This window comes from Chiloscyllium plagiosum, unplaced genomic scaffold (genome assembly GCF_037043375.1).
Source record: "Chiloscyllium plagiosum isolate Xiang-an unplaced genomic scaffold, Cpla_swu_hap1 HiC_scaffold_7, whole genome shotgun sequence".
Lineage (NCBI taxonomy): Eukaryota > Metazoa > Chordata > Chondrichthyes > Orectolobiformes > Hemiscylliidae > Chiloscyllium > Chiloscyllium plagiosum.
In genome coordinates, this window is record NW_028270145.1 from 70,354,858 (window position 1) to 70,381,655 (window position 26,798).

General features: G+C 40.2%; 1 protein-coding gene across 2 annotated transcripts in view; it reads left to right on the top strand.

The window, feature by feature from the left end:
• The first annotated feature begins 24,542 nt into the window (after positions 1-24,542).
• Positions 24,543-26,798, top strand: part of b3galt1b (beta-1,3-galactosyltransferase 1b) — a 162,715-nt gene continuing 160,459 nt past the window's right edge. Inside the window, exon 1 of one of the 2 annotated variants that reach the window (XM_043693919.2) lies at positions 24,543-24,680. The gene's annotated coding sequence lies outside the window, so the exon portion shown is untranslated. The remainder of the gene's footprint in view (positions 24,681-26,798) is intronic. The other variant, XM_043693920.2, reaches the window with a different exon arrangement.

A 26,798-nucleotide genomic window follows, 5' to 3' on the forward strand; every position in this document is an offset into this window, starting at 1 on the left:
ATTGTTGTCTGTTGAATATTAACAAATTTAGCTTTTCTTGAACTTGTTGCTTTTTTTTGTAGAATTATAGGTGATGAATCATAGAAAATATTTAGAAACATGAAAGGCATTTATTGCCATTGAATCAACCACTGAATTTATATGACGGTCAATGTCAGCACCAGTACTTCTTTTGTTTGAAATAGAAAATGTTTAAGATTCCAGGTAATTAATAAAAGGATAATGCCACAAGGTTCCACAGTTCTAAATAAAACTTTACAGTATAATATTAGAAAAGCAAAACAATATGTACACACACAGACAGAACTTATACTCTGACATTCATAATTAACATGAGGTAAGATAAACAGATAAACTGTGATTGAACACTACACACCACACATTAAATCACAAATACAATCAAGACAGATCCAATAGATATTTCAACAATCTCCCAAATGTTGGTGACACTGTGGGTCACCAAACTTGAATAAAATGTTGTCGCCTTTCCAAGGAATTTTAACTTATTTAAAAGAAATTCCATGATGGTCTTGCTCAATAACTACTCACATTCAAGTAACTCAATTACCTCTCCTGACACTTCATTCTGTTGGATTCCTGAGGCTATATCTTTTAGCATCCACTCATGGGCTTAATCCCGACCCTTTTGCAGATGCTAACCTCACCAAGTTACACTACCCCTGATTTTCTTCATGGTCCAATATTTTTCAACAGCACTGAGAAAATAATCTCATCAACAAAATTGCTCTGTGTACATCAATGAACCCCCAGCTGACTGGAATAAACTGCAGCACTTTAACTGTATGGAGATATCTTCCTAGCTGCACATCTCTCCCTAATGCAGCATCAATAACTTTGCACTTCCTTCTCAACTCTTCCATGGGCCTCCTGATCCCTGACAGCCGAGGGCCTGCTAAACACATTGCCTCTTCTTCTGCCTGACATTTCTTCTTCTATTTCCAGGCACCTGGGCGACCAGCAGTCTCAAGATAGCAACCTACTATTTTGACTGCCTTCAACCAACTGACTGAGTCTTATGGGTTCTCTTTTCATTGCAATCTCCAGAGCACATTATGGCTATTCCCTTTAGATGGATGGGTCCTTTAGCAATGAAAAAAAGCACAATATCCACATTGCCTTCATGCAGCTAATTTGCACAGCGCTGGAACTTGTGGCCTACTGAGAATGGCGTTGTCACCAGAGCCTGAAACAAAGTAAATTCACATTTCATAACAATCATATATGTTCAGCAGGATGATGTTAGGATTGGAAATTATAACAAGGAGAGTATATTTAATATAATTGGGCCAATTTCACTGGAGCAGGAGAGTTTTTTTAAATGAAGAGTTTGACGTTTATGAGCAAAATATCATTCCTATTTACAAAGTCAGATGGAGTACTCAGAAATTTTCAAATGTCATTGAGACATATAAGGAAAGGGTTAAGAAAACTACAATACTCCATTAACAGAATGCATCATTTCTCCCGACTTGAATATTTTATCCTCATACAACACATCTTGTATAAATTGAATTTGTGGAAGAGCCCAGAAAGACCACAACATTTCTTTTGTGATTTTCCTTTCAAGCGATGCACTTCAATGTGTCTTCCAAATAAATATTTTGTTGACTACACTTACAACATTATTTCAAAGAAGATGTCACATTGTTTTAGAATTCAAGCATAAGAACACCAGCTCACATTATACCGCAATATTTGGTTCATAGAGGAAGGCATTTCATTACTATATAAACAGGTTTTCTTTTGCAAAATTTGTAACCTAAATACATATAGAAATGCTCTGAATTATGTTAGGAATCTTGTCTCTTCTAATTAAATTGTGACAGTAAGTTGTTTTGATGGATGATACATACGGAAATTGTTCAGAGATGGTCTTATCAGTGATGTCATCTATTGTAGTAGAGAAGCCTCAGGAGATCACAAGCTTATTAATTGACTATGAATATGGATGAAAGATTTTATATTGAGGAAAAAAAAGATAGAGGGGTCAGGAAGGCAATGTATTCAGAGGAGAAAGCAGGAAATTATAAAAGACCGAGGGAGTAGGGAGGATCTGTCAGGAAGTGGCATGGTTCTTGGAAAGAATGCACAATTTGAGGTAATTGAAGACAGATATTTATAAGATGTAATATGAAACATACACTGGGCACACCAACATCAGTGTCTATCGCTGCAGTTGATGTTGCCATGGTGCTTCCCACCACCATTTCGCCACCACTGGCATCAAAACCAACCAACAATTATGTTGCCAATCCTCAGGTGTCACCTTTGGTACTGGGCCTACCTCACCAACGTTGACTCACTCACACCAGCACTGGGCTCGCTTTCCTCCGCGCTTAGTTCGTTCTCCACTGCACTGGGCTCGCCATCTTCCCCCGAGTTATGCCTGTGGTGATGCTGCCCAAACTGTCACTGCCACCTCCAGTCGTTAGGAGGAGCCAACTCTGTTGCCATTGCTCCCACACATGTTTGGGAGGCCAGGTTTGCTCTCACCTTGCCAAAGACACCGACAAAGGCTTTTAAGGAGAAAGAAAGAAGAAAGAAATAGAGCAAAAGAAACAGGAGCAAAAGTAAAAGAATAAAAAAGAAACAAACAAAGCAGACAGAAATAGATAAGCTCCAGGCCAGGAGCTCAAATGCAGCAATGCTACTCTGCTGCCATCTTGAAAATCCTTGAAGGTGTCTCCATCTAATAGCCAAATTGAAGTTAAAAGCTGAAAGTTAATATACATATATGCAATGTTATTGTGGACACCAGGTCATTATGTTTCACCTTAAATCAAATTTTGGGACAAATATGGAGAAGAGACAGATGTTTATCAATTGGAAAAGTCTAAGATAACACTGACAGGAAGAGTGCAAATTATCAAAACAAATTGATGTTAACCCTAGCAGTCTAATGAGTCTAAAGGTAAAGATGATAACACAACAATGGGGACAATGCAGAAAACAAACACAGGTAAATACTGGAAGCTTTAGGGCGTCTGAATCTAAGCCATTCTCCACAGATACCCAAATGGTGAGATCGGATAACTCCCAAAGGCATCAGCAGGGACTGTAATGTGGAATTGATCCTTGATTAATATGCAGTCAAGACAGCAACTTCAACCTGTCTGCTCATTTCCATGATTTCTGTGCATACCCTGCACCCTTCACACTGTACAATAGTTGCATTCATCAACAAGGAGCCAATCTTATAAGCACTTAGCAATACTGACTGTATTGCACTTCTTAAGTATATACACTGGTGAGTGTGGATGTTATGAGCATTCTGAATATTGTAATATGAAAGAATTAGCAATAGCTGAACATGGAAGAGGGCATCCACAAACGTTTTTGGATGATCTGCTGAAGAACTAAGTAATAAAAGTAAAGGAAGGTTCTCCTTTTCGCATGAGAACTGGAGGCAGTATGAAGAGCCGGCAGTGGACAACATTGTGACAAATGTTGCTTTGAGTGCATTGTTGCAGAACAGAATACACTTCAATGATTTTTCATGAGTCAGTGAATGCATCTTCAATTGCCATATTCCTATGGACAAATAACTTTGACCTTTTCCACTGCTCAATTGATGATACACCCATGGCTCACCTATCAACAACATTGACGAACCAGGATGCTATCCACATTCACATGCTTTACATCACCCTCACACACTTAATTGTTTCCAGCTTTGTGCCCAAATCTGTTTGTATACTTTGGCATGTATTCAACCATCACAATTGCATCTCACAAATAGATTGCATGATGCCCAATGCACGTTTCCCTTTCTCATGTAGTAGATGGTAGCATATAAATACAGCAAAAACTCGACAAAAGCTAGCACTTTTAATATTCATGCAGAAGAATGTACTGGCCATTTTGAGAAGAGTCATTGCCATGCTTCTAGCTTCTGATGTAAGAAATGATGGAGGCAGCATCCTCCCAATACATCTTTCAATACCTTCTAAGTTAGAAGCTGCAGGTAGCATTAGCATGCAGCTCTTAATTTCCTCCCTCCCCCAAGCATATGCCAAACCTTGGCTTTTATTTTATTTCTCAAGAGGGGTTGAGCAGGGCAGGAAAAATAAGAAAAAAATGAAAATAAAGATACCAAGATTTGATTTTCTATTAATTCAGTCATAGGATATGGCTGTCGCTGGCTGGGCAAGCATCTATTGTTGTCCCTGATTACCCTTGAGAAGGTAGTGGTGAGCTATCTTCTTGAACTGCTGCAGTACACATGCTATTGATTAAACCTGCTCTTTGGGAGAGAATTCCAGGATTTTGATTCAGTGACAGTGAAGTAATGGCAATAAAGTACCAAGTCAGGATGGTGAGTGGCTTGGAGGTCAACTTTCATGTTCTGGTGTTCCCATTTAACTGCTTTCCCCGGCCATCTCGATGGAAGTGGTCATTGGTTTGGAAGATACTGCCTGAGGATCTTTGGTGGTGAATTTCTGAAGTTTATCTGAAGGGTAGTATATGTTGCTGCTACTGAGCATTGGTGGTAGAGGGAATGGATGTGGTTCCAATCAAGCAGGCTACTTTGTCTGGATGGTGTCAAGCTTCCTGAGTGTTGTTGGAGCTGTACCCAGTGGAGAATATTCCATCACACACCAGATTTGTGTCTTGTGCCAGGTTTTGGGAATGAGGAGGTGAGTTACTTTCTGCAGTACTCCTAGCCTCTGATTTGCTCTTGTGGCCACTATGTTTATATGGTGGGTCTAGTTGAGTATCTGGTGAATTGTAACCCCAAGAATGTTGATAGTGCAGGTCGCAGGTAGATAGGATAGTGAAGAAAGCATTTGGTATCCTTTCCTTTATTGGTCAGAATATTGGGTACAGGATTTGGGAGGTCATGTTGCTGCTGTACAGGACATTAGTTAGGCCACTTTTGGAATATTGCATGCAATTCTGGTCTCCTTTCGATCAGAAGGATGTTGTGAAACTTGAAAGGGCTCAGAAAAGATTTACAAGGATGTTGCCAAGGTTGGAGGATTTGAGCTATAAGGAGAGGCTGAATAGGCTGGGGCTGTTTTCCCTGAAGTGTTGGAGGCTGAGGAATGACCTTATAGAGGTTTACGAAATCATGAGGGGCATGGATAGGGTAAATAGACACGGTCTTTTCCCTGGGTTGGGGGAGTCTAGAACTAGAGGGCGTAGGTTTAGGGTGAGAGGGGAAAGATATAAAAGGGGCGTAAGGGGTAACTTTTTCACACATATGCGTGTATGGAATGAGCTGCTAGAGGAAATGATGGAGGCTGATACAATTACAGCATTTAAAAGGCATCTGGATAGATATATGAATAGGAAGAGTTTAGAAGGATATGGGCCAAGTGCTGGCAAATGGGACTAGATTAGGTTAGGATATCTGGTCAGCATGGACAAGTTGGACTAAAGGGTCTGTTTCCTTGCTGTACATCTCTATGACCCTAAATGCCTTGCTAAAATTCATATACACCACATCCACTGATCTACCTTCATCAATGTGTTTTGTCACATGCTCAGAGAATTCGATAAGGCTTATGAAATATGACCTGCCCCTCTCAAAATCATGCTGGCTACAGCACAACCTTGATTATCCGAACAAGATGGGTGGAGAGTATTTTGTTCAGATAACTGATTGTTCGGATAGTGGATAATGTTTTTACAGGATCTTGAGATCTTGTTCGGATAATCTGAAATTTGAAAAATTGACATTCAGATAACTGAGGTTTTTCTGTATATCTAATCAAACTATGGTTTTCCAAATAATCATAAATCCTGTCTCTCAGAATCCTCTCCAATAATTTGCCCACCACCGACATAAGACTGACTGGTCTGTAATTCCCAGAGTTATCCCTATTCCCTTTCTTGAACAAGGGAATAACATTTGCCAACCTCCAATCACCTGGTACTACTCCATGGACAGTGAGGATGCAAAGATCATCACCAAGGGTGCAGCAATCCCTTCCCTCACTTCCCGTAGTAACCTTGGAGATATCCTGTTTAGCCTAGGGCACTTATCTATTCGCAAGATTTTCAAAATTTCCAGCACATCCTCCTTCTTAACATCAGCCCGTTCGAGCATATCAACCTGTTTCACACTTTCACCTCAAACAACAAACTCCCTCTCACTAATGAATACTGAAGCGAAGTATTAAGGACCTCTCCTACCTTCTCTGACTTCATGCACAAGTTCCCTCCACTATCCTTGATCGGCCCTACCCTCACTTCTGGCCAACCTCTTGTTCCTCACATATATGTAGAATGCCTTAATCCTACCTGCCAAGGCTTTTTCATGCCCCCTTCTCACTCTCCCAGTCCATTCTTCAGTTACTTCATGGCTACCTTGTAACCCACTAGAGCCCTATCTGATCTTTCTTCATCTTGACTAGATGTTTCACATCTCTTGTCATCCAAGGTTCCTTCACCCTACCATCCCTTCCTTGCCTCAGTGGGACAAACCTATCCAGCTCTTGCAGCAGGTGCTCCCTAAACAACCTCTGCATTTATGTGGTGCATTTCTCTGAGAATATCTGTTCCCAATTTATGCTCCAAAGTTCCTGCCTAATAGCATTGTAATTCACCCTCCCCCAATTAAATACTTTCCCATACTGTCTGCTCTCATCCCTCTCCATGACGATAGTAAAGGTTAGGGAGTTGTGATTCACTATCACCGGAATGCTCTCACGCTGAGAGATCTGACACCTGACCTGGTTCTTCGCCAAACACCAAATCCAATATGGCCTCTCCTCTAGTAAGCCTACCTACATATTGAGTCAGGAATCCTTCCTGGACACACCTGACAAAATCTGCTCCATCCAAACTATTTATACTAAGCACATTCCAATCAATATTAGAGAAATTGAAGTCACCCTTGACACCCTGTTACTTCTGCAACTTTCCAAAATCTTCCTGCCAATCTGCTCCTCCATGACTCTGTTGCTATTAGAGGGGTCGATAGAAAACTCCCAATAAAGGTACTGCTCTTTTCCTGTTTCGGACTTCCACCAATAATGACTCCTTAGACAAACCCTCCTTGATGACCTCCCTTTCTGCAGCTGTTATACTATCCCTAACTAGCAATGCCACTCCCACACCTCTTTTACCTCCCTCCCTATTCCCTTTGAAACATTTAAACACCAGAACATCCAATAACCATACCTGTCCCAATGATATCCAAGTCTCTGTAATGGCCACAATACCGTAGCTCCAATTACTGAACTGTGCTCTAAGTTCATCACCCCGACACTTCTTGCATTAAAATATACATACTTCAATCCATCACGCTGACTGCAACTTTGCCCTATCAACTGTCTATCCTTCCTCACAGACTCTCTCTGAACATTGTATCTGTCTGTCCATCAGCTACCCCATTCTCAGATCGATAACTCCAGTTTCAAGCCCACTACCAAACTAGTGTAAACCCTCCCAAAAGCTCGAGCAAACTTCTTGTCCAGGATATTGGTACCCCTCTAGTTCAAGTGCAACCTGTCCTCCTTGTACAGGTCCCATCTTCTCCAGAAGGTCTCCCAATGATCCACATACCTGAAGCTCTCTCTCCTACACTAGCTCTGCAGCCATGTGTCCAGCTGCACTCACTCTCTATTCCAAGCCTCACTAACCCATGTCATGGGTAGCAATCCTGAGATTACTCCTAATCTCGTCCTGTCTTTTAGCCACCAACTTCACGTCCTATATTCACTTTTCAGGTCCTCATTCATTTTCCTACCTATGTCATTGGTACTGATGTGACCACGACTTCTGGCTGCTGACCCTCCCCCTTAAGAATCCATAGACTCGATCCAAGACATCCCTGACCCTGGGACTCAGGAGGCAACATATCATCCAGGAGTCTCATTTGCGACCACAGAATCTCCTGTCTGTTCCTTCAACCATTGCTCTCCTATTCTTCCCCTTTCCCTTCTGAGCCACAGAGCCAGGCTCAGTACCAGAGACCTGGCCGCTGTGGCTTACCCCTGGTAGATTGCTCCCCCCCCCCCCCCCAGCAGTATCCAATGTGGTATACTTATTATTGAGGGGAATGGCCTAAGGGGATCCCTGCACTGTCCATCTATTCTCTTTCCCTCTCCTGACAGTAACCCAGCTACCTTTATCCTGTAACTTAGGTCTGACTACTCCTCTATAATTCCTCTCCATCACTTCCTCAGCCTCCTGAATGATCAAAGTTTATCCAGCACCAGCTCTAGTGCCCTAACACCGTCTGTGAAGAGCTGGAGTTGGGTGCACTTCCTGCAGGTGAAGTCAGCAGGGACACTCGTGGTGACCCTTACCTCCCACATCCTGCAAGAAATGCATCCCCTCTGCTCTAAATTGCCAAAAGAGATTTTAAAAAGTCCTTACCTTACCAATCCAGAGATTTTATTGGTTAGAGGACGAGGATGGGTAGGAGACACTACAGGGCAAAAGTGAGTACTGCAGATGCTGGAGATCAGAGTCAAGATTAGAGTGATGCTGGAAAAGCACAGCAGGTCAGGCAGCATCCGAGGAGCAGGGAAATCGATGTTTCAGGCAAAAGACCTTCATCAGGAATGAAGGCACAATTATGAGGTTAGAAGCTTATCTTGGGGCCAAAAGATGGTGAACAGACTGACAATCTTAGATTATTATCAGTGACCGGGATGGAGTCAGTGGCGAAGGAACAGAATTTGGAGTGCAGACTAAAAAAAATGTTTAATCTACCTGAGTATTGAATAGAGGGAATTTCTGCTCATTCACTTCTGGATGGTGGAGATGCAAGCTGATAATTCTTCAATTTAACAATAGAAAAATTGAGAGAGGTGATGGCAGAGTTAAACGTCATTAGTGTACATGTGAATGTTAATGCTGTGCTTTGTAGCAACTATTCAATGAAAAAAAGGAAGGGGTCAAGGTTGGATCCTAGTGGATGCCAGCGGTAATACTCTGGGAGAAGGAGAATAAGCCATTGAGTCCCATTATGATTAGGAGAAAGTGAGGACTGCAGATGCTGGAGATCATTCCTGAAGAAGGACTTATGAGTCATTCCTGAAGAAGGGCTTATGCCCGAAACATCGATTCTCCTGTTCCTTTGATGCTGCCTGAGCTGCTGCGCTTTTCCAGCAACACATTTTTAAGCTCCATTATGATGAGTTAAATATTAAAGGAATCACATGAGATCAGTCTGACCCAGTTGGACAATATTGGAAAAGGGCAATGTTGTCTGTCAAAGGCTGCAGACATATCAAGATAGGAGAGGAAGTAGAAAAATATGCAAGTTCTGGGTTCATGGAGGGAGAAGCTTTAATGCTGGCCCTTGTGGGCTAGTGGAAAGTAGTGATGCAGCAGAGGCAATTGATTAAATTGTCTCAACTTAAGTGACAAAGAAATCAATGAGATCTTCACACTTATTAGTGGAAAAGAGATTAATGGGGACAGGGGAAAGATGATCTTCTGTAAAGAAGAGACGCTGATGCTTATCCTTATATTCTAGATGATCTGGAATTGTGAATAGTATTTAACAGAAAAGATTAGGACCCAGTGGTCTTTTAAAAAGTCAAGCCAGATCTGATGATGGATACTTGACTAGTTGTCTGTCATATCTTTTCAAGTCTGTGTCCCTTGGACTTAAGGAAATGGAGATAAGGGCCTGCACTGAAGAAACAGCCAGGGTAAGTGATAATTTTTCTAGTACATTAAAGTTGGAAGTGAGGGTGCAACTGAAAACGAACTAGCTGCAAAAATATTATGAAGAATAGAGCACCAGAGGCTAGGCAGTTGGGATTTTGGAAGTGCAATTGTGGGTGAATAAGGGGGTAAGTTTTCCAGAGACAGATACAAATGAAGATATGGTTAGGACATGGAAAGGAGAAGTGTATTATGATGAGACACAGAAGTGATCAGAGATGATCTGTTCTGTCATTGACACAATGGAAGCAGTATGGATTTATGACTTGGCAAGATCAAGAGGATGGCTGTGAATATGAATTGGGGAATTTATAGCAATAGAGAGATTTGGGAAGGGTAAAGAGGGTTGTGATCTGAGAGTGAGAAGCATGATGAATTGAGATGAAGGTTGAAGTCACTGGGGAGAAGCATTTGTCTGAGCCTTTGGATTATTAGTCCTGTGACACTTCCACTATGGCACTATCTTCCCTGAGTGATTCCAAACACCTAAAAGGAAACATTGTGCTTATAATAACATTATTGCTCATCAAACAACTTTCAACAACCTTTGATATAAAATTGCAAACAATTAATGTAATTATAAATGCTAGATTTATATTAGATTTAACAAACTTTGCAAGATTGATTCTCAGCAAGAGTTAAAATTAATTAGCAATCATCTCATGAAGGTTGAAATCACTAAGGAGAAGAAGCCATTGGGTTCAAGCTTGAAGGAGGAAAGCAGTGAAAAAGGTCTGGTCATAATATTGCTATAATACGTGGAAAAGTGGGATAGAATGATGATTTGGAAAGGGATGGAACAGATGAAAAGGAATGAAGTGTTCAAAAGAGAAGAAAGTGGCTGAGGAACAGGGAGTAAGGCTAATGTATCATACCATGAAATGTATCATGAATGGTGAAGATGTAGCCAGATTGGGAGGCTTCATTAAAGCGAGAAGCCTCACTTCTAAGCCAGGCTTCTATTAAGGTCATGATGTTGATGCTAGCAACCACAATATGTTAATGAATGGAAAGATTCTTTCTCATAACTGAAATGAACATATTGAGGGAGGTGCATAGTGAAATGGTAATAGTTGATTTGCTGGCAGAATCCACATAATCAGCAGTGGGAGGGGTGAGTTGAATCAGAAGTAGATTGGCAAAGTTAGCTCCCAGTTACTACAAAGGCCAAAAGGTTGATAAGAGAGTGGAATGGGGCAGGTGTGGTTGCTGTTTATAATGAGCCAATGGCGAGTGCCTTCATGAGCCTGTCAAAGGATGCCAATGAAGGCACAGAGAGTGGCCATAGACTAGCAGGGATACCTTCAATAGTCTAAGATGGGTAGAGGACCTGAGAGTCAAAAATAAAATGAGACAAGGTCAGTAGAGAAGAGTATAGGAGGAGCAGATGAAATAAATTTAGAAGTAAGAGCATAACTGGAAATGGATTGATGGACTCAGGATCTGAGCAGCAACTAGAATGTACAACTGATGCAGGGAGAGTGCAAGTTGCACGGGTTTAGTTACATATAAATCAGGATACATAAGTGGGCAACAAGAAATAGATGGTGATAGTAAGAAGTAGTAGAGAATTCATCAGAAGTGGAATAATGAAGCCTGGAATCAGCACGAAACATCAATGAATTGTAATCTGAGTTTGGAGGCAGATGAAATAAATGAGGTTTAAAAGCTGCTGAAGGGTAAACATTTTGACAGTACAATGATGGAGTTTGTTTTAATAGGAATGAAGATACAGATTTTCAGATTTTTAAAATTAAAATCCTCTGATGAAAAGATATGGACCCGAAACTTTAATGCTGGCTGACCTGCTGATATTGCCAACATTTCAACTGGCATCAGTAGTATTTTGCTGCTGTCGGAGACCACTTTGCTAAAAAAAAGTTATATCATAAGGTTTAGATTATTAATAAAGAAGAGCAAGAAATAATCTAAAGTAGAACTTTGAAACTGAAAGAGTGATACTATCAATGGATCTGGGGTGTAGCCAAAGAAAAGTGGGACTGAACAGTGACTGGAAAAGTCCCTTTGAAATGATGAGTTTCTTTAAAGAAGAGACGTTTCTGCCACAGGCTAAGGTACATTCTAATTTTTAAAAAGCTAAGGAACTAAACAGGAGGCATTTTTTAATTTATTCTTTGGTGGGATATGGGAGTTGCTGTCAGGGCCAGTGTTTGTTGCCCATTTCTAATTACCTTTGAACTGATTAGCTTGCGAGGCCATTTCAAAGAGGAGGTAAGAGTCAACTGTTGGGATGGAGTCATGTGGAGGCCAGAACAAGGAGGTATGGCAGATTTTCTTTCCTAAACAGCATTTGTGAAGTAGTTGAGGTTTTATGACAGTCGATAATAGTTTAATGGTCACCATTATTGAGACTACATATATATTCCAAATTTATGATTTTAATTTTAAATTTCACCAGTTACCATGAACCCATGTCCCCAAAGCATTTGTCTGAGCCTTTGGATTATTAGTCCTGTGACACTCCCACTATGACACTATCTTCCCTGAGTAATTCCAAATACCTAAAAGGAAAAATAGTGCTTATAATAACATTATTGTTCATCAAACAGCTTTCAACAAACTTTGATATAAAATTGCAAACAATTAATGTAAGTATAAATGTTAGATTTAACAAACTTTGCAAGATTTATTCTCAGTAAGAGTTAAAATTAATTAGCAATCAGCTACACATGACCTTCTTACAATGTACAAGTTACTTTGCTCAATAACTTTGTCTCTTGTCAAGTCCATATTCCAGACAAAGTCTCCATTAATGTAGGAATTATTAATGCATACCTGGGGCTTAAACTCTAATCCCCATTAAGATTGAAGCTAAGACTTCCTAAAAACTACTCTTACAATGCTGGAGGTAATTCATTTAAAATAATGGATTACCTTGAGTGTTTCAAGAATGTCAATCAGAAAGTCAAGTTGTAAATATTTAACTTTTGAGGATGAAGCAAACATTGAGAGTACAACTGATTACTTGCAAAATCCCAATGTAATAATGCTCATAATTGATGTACAGTTTAACAAATAAGAGGCCATAGATGGTCCTTTGACAGTTCTATGTTTACTGAGCCAAATATATATAAAAAGGGGTTTGACAATCGCTTAAGTAGAATGCAATATTCAGGAAAGCATTTAAATGATGAGAGTTCCCATTAACTAATCAAAAGCTGTTGAAGTTAAGTCTTTTTTTATGGTTAAGGTTGAATGTCTTGAAGTTTTAAGTGTTGGTGTAAACAAATTCTAAGATTGTACAACTTGCTGAAATTTTGCTAGAATAGTAACTTATGAATGCACTTTTAGAAACCAGACAAATTTAAGAATTGAAAATTCCAGGTGCAGAATACACACTCCTCTTGAGAACTGAAAATTATGTGCCAGTGAAATTTAAAAGAATACATGGATTTAGCTAGAAGTGATAGCACAGAAAAATAAGTTCTTACAGATTTAGGGGATAAAGCAAAGATAATGACAGGTAAAAATGGTGAAAAACAATTGGAGTTCATAGGCAGAAAAACAGAATATCTTGAACAAAATTGGCAGGCAGGTAACATCTGTGTAGAGACAAATAGAGTTAACATTATCAATTGATTATTTTTTCCAGAATTTCCTATTTTTATTTCAAATTTACAGCTTCTGCAATATTCTGCTTTCTAATCAAAGTTCAAGGGAATGATTTTTTAGGATGTGATTAGAACAAACCTGTAGCTAACCCACTTTGACAGCTACTGAAATTAAGATAATATTACATTGATGATGGTTGTTGCAAGGTAATTTCTCCTGTTTAACCAATTTCTCATCCACAAACTAGTTAATGCCTCATGCTGGATTTTAGTTGGAAGTATTCTTGCACCAGGTACAGAGCTTTGAATATTATGGCAAGCATGCAGACTGGATAACCATTCAGCATTACAATTCATCAGACCTTAAGCTCTAATTTCTATGCCTTCAAGCCTGCTGTCACAACTGATCTTTGGGTTTGGGTTTGGGTTTTGGTTTCCAGCATGCATATCCGCTTACCAAAGCCAAGGTAACTTGCAATCCATTTGGAGATGTGAGCACATGAGCATCAAAAGGTGATCACTAAACCTTTGATAAAGCTTGGACTCTACTTGTATCCTTGCTCTTCTTCTCATGTAACTAAAAGATTATATTAATGGGGACATTGGATTGGTGATACTGTGGAACTTTAAGTAAAAGTGGTAGCAAGGAGCACAGCAATTATTTCAAAAGTTCATCAAAGTGAATGCTGTCAAAAAAAAATCAATTTATCAAAAACTGGTCTTTAACCTGGTAACTTAGAGGAGCAGTTGTGGAAAGGTTCCTGAGACAGGCAATCAGAGACAGAAGTAGACTAATTGGAATTTATTAGAATTAGTCATGTCCTATTATAAGAAAAGGAGCTAACTGGTGAGTCTGTGGTAAGTTGTTAAGGTCATTTTTATTCTTAAGTTCTAACATCATATCCAAATTAATGTTAAAGCTAATAAAATATATATCTAGGCAACACAATTGAATACTATAATTTAATAATTAATTAAAACTCATTAATGATGGCAAGACAGATGGCGTGTTAAGACTGCAGCAAGTGGGAGCTCCTGGATACATTCGTGATCCAGGGCAAGCACATCTGCAGTAATTGAAGTTCAAGCAGATTTAGTTCCAATTTTATGAGTTAGTAAATGAAATACAAACATTCCTATGCATCAGGGAAGGTTACCCTGACTCCTTTATACCAAGAGTCACTCACACCAGTTTTCTGATTTGGTCAGTGGTCAGGGCCAAGAAGGTGTGACAATTAGTGCAGCATACAATGGGACTAAAAGGAAATGAGTAACAACCTCTGCAATTATCCAGTAGATTTAAAGTTCCCTCAGGCTGATTTGGTAAGGGCTGGGGCTGTAAGCTAAATAAACAGGCTAGCTATAAAACAGTGCTACAGGAACAAAAAGGAATGTAAAAATAGTGAGAAATAGTATAGTAAGGGGTGACTGATATTGTTTGCTACAGCATGAAGCATGAGTTCCTGTCCAACTGCAGGGTTCAGGATATCTGCTCAGGGCTCAAAAGACAATTACAGTGGGAGGGGAAAGATACACTGATCATAGTCCAATCACATAGGCAGAACTAGATAAAGTTTCTGTGTAGAGAATATGAGGAGGCACCAAATTAAAAAGTAGAAGCTCTAAGTTATAACATCTGGTTTATTAATATCTCAGCTGTGTGTAAAATGTCATAGGGTACATAAAACTGAAGTGATGAATATATAGTTTTATATATATGTAAATATACGTATATAGGAAGACCCCACAGTCAACATCCTGGGATTACCATTGATCAGAAACTCAACTGGGCTCGCCACATAAACATGGTGCTACAAAAGCAGATGAGAGGCTAGGAACACTTGGCAAGTGATATAGCTCCTGACTCCCCAAAGCCTGTCCACCATCTACAAGGCACGTCAGATGTGTGATGGAATGTTCTCCACTTACCTGGATGGGGCAATCATACACCACTCTCAACAAGCTTGACACCATCCAGGACAAAGCAGCATGCTTGATTGGCACTACATTCACAAGCAACCACTCCCACCCCCACCAATGCTCAGTAGCAACATTGTGCACTATCTACAAAATGCATTGAAGATCCTCAGACAACACTTTCCAAATCCACAAACACTTCCTTCCAGAAGGACAAGGGCAGCAGATGCATGGGAACACCACCACCTTCAAGTTCACCTCCAAGCCACTTATCATCTTGGACTTGGAAATATATTGCCATTCTTTCGCTGTTACTGGGTGCATTTCAAAATTCTGGAATTCCTTCCCTAAAGGCATAGTGGGGCAACACATGCCAGGTAGAATACAGCAATTCAAGAAGGCAGCTCACTGCCACCTCCTCAATGCCATGTAGGGATGGGCAATAAATGTTGGCCAGCAATAAGTGTTACCAGTCAGTGATGCTACAAAGGAAAATAAAAGTTCAAGGATTGATGTATATTCCAGTTTGTGGATCATTGGTGTCAGTGCGAGGGAAAGTGGGTCTGTACCATTAGGACAGTCTACACCTCAACTGTACTGACAACAGTTTTCTCAGGAATCACATAATTAAGGAAATAGAAAGGGTTTAAACTTAATCGTGAGGATAAGGAATCAAATGTAGAATGATATTGTATATCAAAGAATAAAGACAAGGTAGGAGAGGAAAATACTATGTTGAAAAATGAGTATCAGAAAGGAGGAGAGAGAAAACGTCTGAGCAACCAACAATTTAAATGTTACAAAGGTAAAAACTGAAGGCATGTATCTGAATGCACGAAGCAATCATAACAAAGTAAATGTATTGATAGCACAAATTGAAGTAAATAAATGAGATCTGATAGCTATTATGTAGATATGATTGCAGATGACATAGTCATATTGAGGAGTACAAATCAATCAAGAAGAATAGGAAGCTAGGTAATGCTAGAGATGTATTAAAGTGCAATTTATTAAAGTGTGGTATGAGTGCAATTGTTAGAGATGATTTTGGTGCAGGAAATCAGGATGTGGCATTCATTTGGGTGGAGATGAGGAACAGGAGGGCAAATAATCCTTAGATGTAGGTTTGCTTGCTGAGCTGGAAGGTTCATTTTTAGATATTTCAACACCATACTAGGTAACATCTTCAGTGAGCCTCCAAACGAAGCACTGCTGATGATTCCTGCTTTCTGTTGATATGTTTGGGTTTCTTTGGGTTGGTGATGTCATTTCCTGTTCTTTTTTTCAGGGAGGTGGTAAATGGGGTCCAAGTCAATGTGTTTTTTGATAGAGTTCCAGTTGGAATACTATGCTTCTCGGAATTCTCGGACATGTCTCTGTTTGACTTGACCTAGGATGGATGTGTTGTCCCAGTAAAAATGGCATCCTTTCTTATCTGTATGTAAGGATACTAGTGAGAGAGGGTCATGTCATTTTGGGGCTAGTTGATGTTCATGTATCCTGGTGGCTAGTGTTCTGCCTGTTTGTCCAATGTAGTGTTTGTTACAGTTCTTACATGGTATTTTGTAAATGACATTAGTTTTACTGTTCATTAGCTGCTGTTTTAGTGTGCTAATGAATGTGAAAGACCCTATACAGACAACAAGCAAAACTAATATCATTTACAGAATACCATGCAAGAACTGTGACACAATCACAAGGGACACATAATAAAGCAATGTGATGAAGCTCTGGGCTGACAGCTCTCTGAATCGACAAACTTTTAAGAGGTTGCTGATGAGGTAGTACATGTATAGGTGCTGATGTTCCACAATTCACAAGATTCAAGAAAGGTTGCATCAGACTGAAAAGTAAAATATAACCTCTTTATTCAAGAGGGAAGGAGAGAGGTAGAAAACAGGAAATTAGCAGCTAATGAGCTTGATGCCTGTTATGGGAAAGTGTTAGAATTGATCATTAAAGAGTTTATAACTGTGCACTTAGAAAACTTTAATAAATCGTAAAGAACCCAGCAAAGTTTTGTTTAAGGGAAATTGTGATTAGTTGATTTATTGTAATTCTTTGTAGGAGAAACATATGCTGCAGACAAAGGGGAACCTATGGATATATTGTTATTGGATTTCCAGAAGCTTTAGGATAAGTTGTCATATCAAAAGAAATTAACAGCTTACAATATAAGGAGTAACATATTAGTGTGAATAGAAGATTGGATGGTTGGCAGAAAACAAAGAGTTAACATAAATAGATAACTGTCTGATTGGCAGGATGTGATGAGTACAGTCCTGCTGGGGTGCATGCTGGGACCGCAACTTATGACAATATAATTGATTACAACAGGATCTGGACCAGATGGGTCAATGGGCTGAGAAGTAGCAGATGGAGTTTAATTCAGGTAAATGCGAGGTGCTGCATTTTGGGAAAGCAAACCTTAGCAACACTTATACGCTTAATGCTAAAGTCCTAGGGAGTGTTGCTGAACAAAGAGACCTTGGAGTGCAGGTTCATAGCTCCTTGAAAGTGGAGTCGCAGGTAGATAGGATAGTGAAGAAGGTGTTTGATATGTTTTGCTTTCTTTTATTGGTCAGAGTATTGAGTACAGGAGTTGGGACATCATGTTGCGGCTGTACAGGACATTGGTTAGGCCACTGTTGGAATATTGCTTGAAATTCTGGTCTCCTTTCTATCGGAAAGATGTTGTGAAACTTGAAAGGGTTCAGAAAAGATTTACAAGGATGTTGCCAGGGTTGGAGAATTTGAGCTATAGGGAGAGGCTGAACAGGCTGGGGCTGTTTTCCATAGAGCATTGGAGGCTGAGGGGTGACCTTATAGAGGTTTACAAAATTATGAGGGGCATGGATAGGGTAAATAGGCAAAGTCTTTTCACTGGGGTCGGGGAGTCCAGAACTAGAGGGCATAGGTTTAGGGTGAGAGGGGAAAGATATAAAAGAGTCCTAAGGGCAACTTTTTCATACAGAGGGTGGTACGGGTATGGAATGAGCTGCCAGAGGAAGTTGTGGAGGCTGGTACAATTGCAACATTTAAGAGGCATTTGGATGGGTATATGAAGAGAAAGGGTTTGGAGGGATATGGGCCAGGTGCTGGCAGGTGGGACTAGATTGAGTTGGGATATCTGGTTGGTATAGACGGGTTAGACCGAAGGGTCTGTTTCCATGCTGTACATTTCTATGACTCTAACTTAGATGAGGGGAGCTAAAGGATAGTAAGTATACTTGCAGATATTGATAAAGAAAGAAGTATGTTGTGAAGAAAGCATAAGGACATTGCAGATGGATATAGATAGATTGAGCGAGTAGACACAAATCTGGCAGATGGAATATAATGTGAGTAAATGTGATATCATTTACTTTGACAGGATGAATATTAAATGCGAGTATTACATAAGTGGAGAATGGCTGCAGAATTCCAAAGTGCAGAGGGATTTAAATGCTTTTGTGCCGAGGTCACAAGAAGTTAATAAGAAAGGGCAGCATATAACCAAGAAGGCTAATGGAATGCCTTCCTTCATTTTGAAAGAATGAAACAAAAAAGTAGGGATAATATAAAGGGTATTGATGAAGGCACATCTTGAATACTGAATGCATCCTTATTGCAGAAAGGATGGAAATGCATTGGAGGTGATTCAGAGGAGGTTTTCTACATTGATACTTGGAATGATTGACTATCATATTAGGATAGTATGGACAAGCTGGGGTTGTTTCCACTGGGGTTTAGTGAAGGGTGACTTGTTAGAAGTGTACATGGCCCTGAAAAGCCTTGACAAGGTAGATGTGGAAAGGATGTTTATTTTTATGGTTGAATCCAGTACAGGGGATGTTTCAAAATTATGGTTCACTTTTTCAGGACAGAGATAAGGAGAATTCTTTCCTCTCAATGGATTGTGCAATTTTAGAACCCTTTCCATCAGTTGAGGCAGGATCATTGAATATTTTTAAGATAAAATTTGATACACGGTATTCTTGTTGGGCATGTAAATAAACGATTATCAGGGCAGATAGGAATATGGAATTTAGAACGTAAGCAGATCAGCCATGATTTTATTAAAAGGCAGAGCCGGCTCGAGGTACTGAATTATCTATTTCTATTCCTAGTTTATATATTCATAACTAAATTTTAATATATTTTACATTAACTTTGGGCTGCACTTGTTCACTTAGTAACATTTACGTAGAACTTACCTCACAGATAAAGGCCATTCATCCCATAAACTTTTAACTTTACCTTTTTATCATCTAGTTCACTAGAGTGTTTCATTGTAGGAAATCTGCCAGCTTCACTTAGTCTGGCCTGCATCTCATTCCAGACCCACAGCAATGTGATTGACTCCCAATTGCCTTCTGAAGTACCTAGCAAGCCATTCAGCTGTATCAATCACTACAGAGTCTCAAAGAAGTGAAACCAGATAGAACACCTGGCGTAAAACTAGCCACCATAAATGACAATGGCAGAAACAGCCCTGTCGACCCTGCAAAGTCCTCCTCACTAACATCTAGTGCCAAAACTGGGAGAACTGTCTCACAGACTAGTCAAGCAACACCCTGACATAATCATACTCATGGAATCATACCTTATAGACAATGTCCCAGACATCACCAGCCCTGGATATGTCCTGTCCCTTTGGCAGATGGCAGCTCAGTGGTATATAGTTGGGAGGGAGTTGCCCTGGGATTTCTCAACATTGACTCTGGATTCCATGAAGACTCGTGTCCTTTGGTTAAACACAGGCAAGGAGACCTCCTGTTGATGAATCGATATTCCTCAATGTGGAGCAACATTTGGAGGAAGCACAAAAGTTGGCAAAGGCACAAAATGTACTCTGGAATTTTCAATGTCTGCCACCAAGAGTGGCTTGGCAATAGTACTACTGATTGAGCTGGTTGGGTCCTAAAGGAGAAAGCTGCGAGACTGGATCTGCAGGAGATGGTTAGGGAACCAATAAGAGCTTGGTTGACCTCATTTTTACCAATCTGTCAGCTGCAGATGCTCATCCTTGACTTCATCCTTGCCAATCTGTCAGTTGCAGGTGCATCTGTTCATGACAGTATCAGTAAGAGTGACCACAGCACAATGTTTGAGGAGATGAAGTCCTGCCTTCAAATTGAGAATAATCTCCATTGTGTTGTGTGGTGCTATCAGTGTGTTAAATGGGACAGACTTCAAACAGATTGTGCAACTCAAAACTAGGCATCCATGAGGCACTATGGGCCATCAATAGGAGCAGAATTGTACTCCAGCACAATCTGTAACTTCATGGCCCAGCATACTCTCCACTCAATCATTACCATCAAGCCAGGGAATCAACCCTGGTTTAATGGAGACTGCAGGAGGGCATGCCTGGAGCAACACCAGCCATACCTGAAGATGAAGTGTCAACTTGCATGCCAAACAGCATACGCAGCAAGTTATAGATAGAGCTAAGCAATCCCACAAACAACCAATCAGATCTAAGCTCTGCAGTCCTCCTGCATCCAATGACTGGTGGCAGACAATTAAACAACTCTTGGGAGGAGGAGGCTTCATAAATATCCCCATCCTCAATGTTGGAAGAGCCCAGAACATCAGTGCAAAAGATAAGGCTGAAACTTTCACAGCAATCTTCAGCCAGAAGTATGGAGTAGATGGCTTCCTCCAGTGGTCCCCAGCATTATAGATACCAGTCTTCAGCCAATTTGATTCACTCTACGTGATATCAAGAAACAGTTGGGGACACTGGATACTGCAAAGGCTATGGGGCCTGATTACACTTCTGCAACAGTACTAAGGACTTATACTCCAGATTTTTCCACTTCCCTCGCCATGCTCTTCCAGTACAATGATGATACTGGCATCTACCCTACAATGTGGAAAATTGCCCAACAATGTCCTGTAAATAAAAACCAGGACAAATCCAACCTGGCCAATTACCACCCCACCAGTCTACTCTCAATCATCAGTGGAGTAATGGAAGATGTCACCAACAGTGTTATCAAGTAACAACTGCTCAGTAACGCCCAGTTTGGGTACTACCAATGCTACTCACAAACATGGACAAAAGAGCTGAATTCCAAGATGAGGTGCAAATGACAGCCCTTGATATCAAGGCTGCATCCAACCAAGTGTGGCATCAAAGAGCTCTGGCAAAATGGAATCAATGGGAATCTGGGGGCAAACTTTCTGGTGGTTATGGTCATACCTGATACATAGGAAGATGGTCATGACTGTTGGATGTCAGTCATCTCAGTTCCAGGGCATCTCTGCAGGAGCTCCCCAGGGTAGTGTTCTGGGCCCAACCATCTTCAGTTGCTTCATCAATGATCTTCCTTCCATCATTAGGTCAGAAGTGGGGTGGGGGGGGGGGGGGGGGGGTACCAATGATTGCACCATGTTCAGCAACATTTACAGCTCCACAGACACTGAAGCAGTCCATGTCTGAATGTAACAAGACCTGGACAATATCCAGGCTAAAAAGGGGCAATTAACATTCGCGCCACACAAATGCCAAGTTATGACCATCACCAATAAGAGACTATCTAAACTCTGCCCCCTGACACTTAATAGTTTTACCATCACTGAATTCCCCATTGTCAACATCCTGGGGGTTATCAATGATCTGAAACTCAACTGGACTCATCAGAGGCGACAAGTGCAAGTCAGAGGGAAGGAATACTGCAGCGGGTAATTGACCTCCTGACTACAGAAAGCCTGTCCACCAACTACAAGGCATAAATCAGGAGTATGAACTTGCCTAGATGACTGCATCTCCAACACTACTCAAGATGCTTGCCCCGATCCAGGAAAAAGCAGCCTGCTTGCTTGTCATTGTATACACAAGCATCCACTCCCTCCTCCACCAATGCTCATAAACAGCAGTGTGTACTATCTACAAGATGCACTGCAGAAATTCACCAACGATCCTCAGACATCACCTTCCAACCCATGACCACTTCCATCTGGAAGGACAAGGGAGCAGATAAATGGGAACACCACTATCTTCATGTTCCCCTCCATATCACTCACCATCTTGACATGGAAATATATCACTGTTCCTTCACTGTTGCTTGGTCAAAATTCCCTCCCTAATGGCATTGTGGGTCAACACACAGCAGATGGACTGCAACAGTTCAAGAAGGCAGCTCACCACCACCTTCTCAAGAGCAACTAAGGACAGGCAATAAATATTGGCCAGCCAGCAATGCCCATATCCCACAAATGAATAAATTAAGAAAAAACTTCCAAACAATATATTCTTCTAATCCTTTCTCCCTTATGTACTTGAGCTAGTTTCCCCTTAAATATATCCACCGTCTTGTCTCAGCAAAACAATACAGTAGCCAGTTCCATATTCTCAACACTCTTGAGAAAGATTTTTTTACAAAATGATTTTGATCTGTTAATGACTGTCTTATATTTATTCATTTACATGCATTTATGCTTTGGAAGTTAGTATTGTTGGCAAAACAAGAATTTGTTGAGTATTCCAATTGCTCTTCAGAAGAAGGTGAATCATTTTAATCTATTTGATGTTGTCACCCACCCCACCCCAACCCTGTTTGTAGGGAGGGAATTCCAGGTTATTGACCACACTTCCTAGAAACTGATATAGGTCTAAAGTCTGGGTGGTGAGTGACTTTGAGAGAAATTTTCTGCTGGTGGTGCTCCCTTAAGTCTGCAGACTATTGTTTCGTTGATGTTGAGTTTCTTCAATATCCTTGGAGCTACACTCATCAAGACAAGTAGAAAGTATTCCATCATATACCTGATTTGTATCTTATCAGTGATTAACAGCTTTTAAAGAGTTCTTTCAGCCACAATATTTCTAGTCTAGTTCACCTAAGGTTCTCGTCAGTATCTGTCCTAAGATTCAAAGATGGTAGAGTTGCTGAATGCCAAGGAGGGATTTTAAATTCTTCTTCTGAACATGGCCATTGTCTAGCAGTTGTGTGATGTCACTTGCCCTTATCAGTCTAAGCCTCTTTGCTACATTTGACTTGGACAGCTCCAGTACCAGAACATTTACAAATAACACCAGTGTGCCATCATCAATGAATATCTTCACTCTGACGTTTTACAGAGGGATGCTTGGGTCCAGGACATGACTTTACAGAATTCCTGTATCAATGTCTTGGAGTTGGAGTCATTGGCCACCATTGGTTAGGTGGGTTGGTCATGCTAAATTGTCCAGAGTGTCCAGGAATGTTGGATTAACTGTGGGAAATGAGAATTACAGGGATAGAGTAAGAGGTATTGGTCTGGGTGGGGTGCTCTTTGGAGGGTTAGTGTGGACTCAATGGACCAATTGGCCTGTTTCACACTGCAGGGATTCTGTGATGGACAACCATAATTATCTTCCTTTGTGCTAGGTATGATGCACTCCATATTTTCCATCCTGATTCCATCAATTTTGCTCAGGCACTTGACAGAATACTCAATGGCAGTCATTCGCACCTCTTGCATTTATGCAGTCCACAAAATGAACCTATTAGCAACTTATTACTGTGCAAATACTGCTTTTTAGCTGTCACCTGCGCCATCTCTATTTATGACAAAAAAAGTGGAGTAATTGGTTGATTAGATTTTTCCTACTGAATTGTGAAAAAGATAATTTTCCACATTGTAAGATAAATATCATTACTGGCGCCTGTTTGAAATGCTTGTATTTGTATATCTAATGCACGAATAAAGATGCACTGAACACGCAAGATGCACTAAACACACGGCGTCCAGCTCCCCGCCGCTATAAGCCAGTTTACAAAAAAAAGGCAACATTCACTTCATGAGTTTTGACCTAGGAGGCCGGTGCGTGATGCTGAGGAAATAATGTCACTATGATAAAACAAAAATTGTACAACTGTGATAGTGACACTGTCTATTTATAATGAATGTGAGGCGCAGATGGATATTTAGACTTGAACAAAAAGTTATATAAAAGCAGCGATTATATAGTAACATTTATTCCACCGTGACAAAAAAGTGGGGAATCGCTGGCCCGCTGTTCTCTTTCGGTTTCAGGGAGCGGAATGCGGAGCCGCAAGTGGGTTACACCAACCTGCCGTCCACACCAAGAAACTCCATCGACGTCGAAGAATAAAAAAAAACTGGGAGCGTGAGGAAGACAAAGATCCCTGTCACATTTTGTTTACTTGAATTAGTCTTCCCTCATTTATGGAAAGAAACTGTCAATGACAGTCGTGTCAGTAATAATGCATGGCGTGGCGACAGTGAATGGGGATGAATGTGACTGCAGTATTCCTTAAGCAGCTTTCAGCGATAATCGACGCGCACTGTCCACCTTCATCAGGCAATACAGGCTTCTTTGAATGAGCCGGGGTATTTTTTTTTTGAAAGCGGATATCCTGCACGATGAGGCTGTGATTTGCCGGCTGTCGGTGGAGCTGCTGCTCAAGCTTCAGATTTGCGTCGACTCAGTTCGCTCAGGAGCCAGCGCTCGAACCAGATTATAGAGGGAGGGCGAGACTTTGCAGCGCCAGCAGTCAGAGCTCTCTCGCTGCCTGTCATAAGCAGGGACAAACCGACAGACAGCAGGTAAATCCACTCGTCGAAGTACAGTTACATTGTGGAAACATTTGGACTATTAGCCGGAATTAAAACCGACTGATATTGTAACAATTCTGTCATTTTTTGAAAGCATTACAGACCAGTATATTTTTCATTCAATTAGAAGTCGATGGGTGCATTGCTCCCGTATTTCGTCGGCAAAAGCGATATGCGGACTGTATGCAGTATATGTGTGCGCGATATGGTGCGTGGTAGCCTTTATGCTAGATTTATATTTAAATTATTCGAAACAATCAGGAAAACCATTTCTAGGCTGCTCGTCACATGCCATGTATGTATTACTAAAGCGTCTCTGACTAGCCTTGGAGGTTGGTTGGTGGGAGGGGGGTGGAATTGTTATGTTGAAATATCTAATATTGATAAACTTAGATTCTTTGAATTACTTCATCTTTATTATGGGCGATAAAAATAAACTAATTCAAAATGACATTTTCTACAGTGCTGTGCTTGTTAACTGTAAAGTAACATTTATGCAAGGTTGCTTTTTCACAACTATCTTTGAAAGGTTTTGCGGCATGTGAATCAATGTGTACGAATGGAAATCTATTATTTTTGTGCAATAATTGTTTTACATTTTAGTTGCTACTTAAGTAACTGTTATCACAAATGGTGTATGAAAGCTACTTTTCTCTGTCGTTTAACACCCAAAACGTAACTAATTCACTAATCATTCAAATTACTCAATCCCATATATTTTAAAGTTAACTGTTGTGTGTGTGTGTGTATATATTACAAATGCTATGTAATGGCTTCACAAGGAAATTAACTCAGTCATAGATTGCTGAAGACAAAATTTCATACTTATAGTAATGTACCTCATATGACAGAGGTACATGTTTATGGTTGACAACTTTGTACATGAACCAAGAAACAGCTGAATTCCAAAATTCCAGATTCAAATTTTCATCTGAGGAATTGATTCTAATGTGAAACAAAAGCAGTGTGACTCCCTCCATCCTTCATGCTGCTATTTGACAGAACATTAGGGAAGTTCTTGTTTTACACTGTAGGAAAGTGTGCAATGAATATATTCCACTTCTCCCACAGTTAAGCATGTGCATTGAGAAGTTAAATTTAACTGATCTGTAATTGCTATTTTGTGTGACACTAAAAGTTTAAACGCATAAAGTTCTTAATATTAGAATTCAATTGGAGATTTTGATGGTAAAATGGCAATATTTCCTGTTGCACTTTAGATGTCACAATTAGTTTGGAAGTATATTCAAATACAGGCTTTCCTAGTTTGTTAAATAGTGCTTAGGACACTTGATTGTCAATTAATCACTTGCAAATTCTTTATCACTTTGCGCAGGTATTATGAGAATGGCATCTGCTGCCTTCCTAAAATTAGTCCATGATGTGAGAAAGGCAGCATATGGTGCCTTTAATGGGAGTGAACAGTCTTGCGAAATTAGTAGTCTGTGGGGTTACAGTTTCAAACTACACCATTTGCTAAAATAAAGTCTCAATTTTCTCGTAACGAGAAAGTAGATTCTTGAGCAGTCTTGTAATGCTATCCATTCCAATCTTTGAAAAGGTTCAGAAAATTGATAATGTAAACTAAAGCTGAGACAGTATAGGTACATTCTAATTTCCAGAGATGTGACTTATGCACTTTTGGAACAGAATATTCCTTTTGTAATAAATTACTTGTGTATTCCTGTAAATAGAGTCATAGAGATGTACAGCACAGAAACAGACTCTTTGGCCCAACTCGTCCATGCTGACCAGAAATCCTAACCTAGTCTAGTCCCACTTGCCAGCACTTGCAAAATATGTCAAGCAATTCATGGTTAGATTTGGAATAGGAATAAATTAGTTAGCCCCTTGCCCCTACACTGAATCAATTAAATCATAGCTGATTTGAACCACAATTCAGCTTTCCCTTATCTAATAAAAAAAAACTGTCTTATTCTAAGAAGTTCTGTTTATCTTACTACTTGACAAGCATTTGGAAAAGGAGTATTCAGATTTATTGTCTGCTTTAGCTAAAAGTCATTTTCTACTTGTGGGATGTGGGCTTCACTGTGACCAGCTTTTATTTCACATCTCTAGTTACACTTTTTGCCTGTCCCCCTGTGTCCT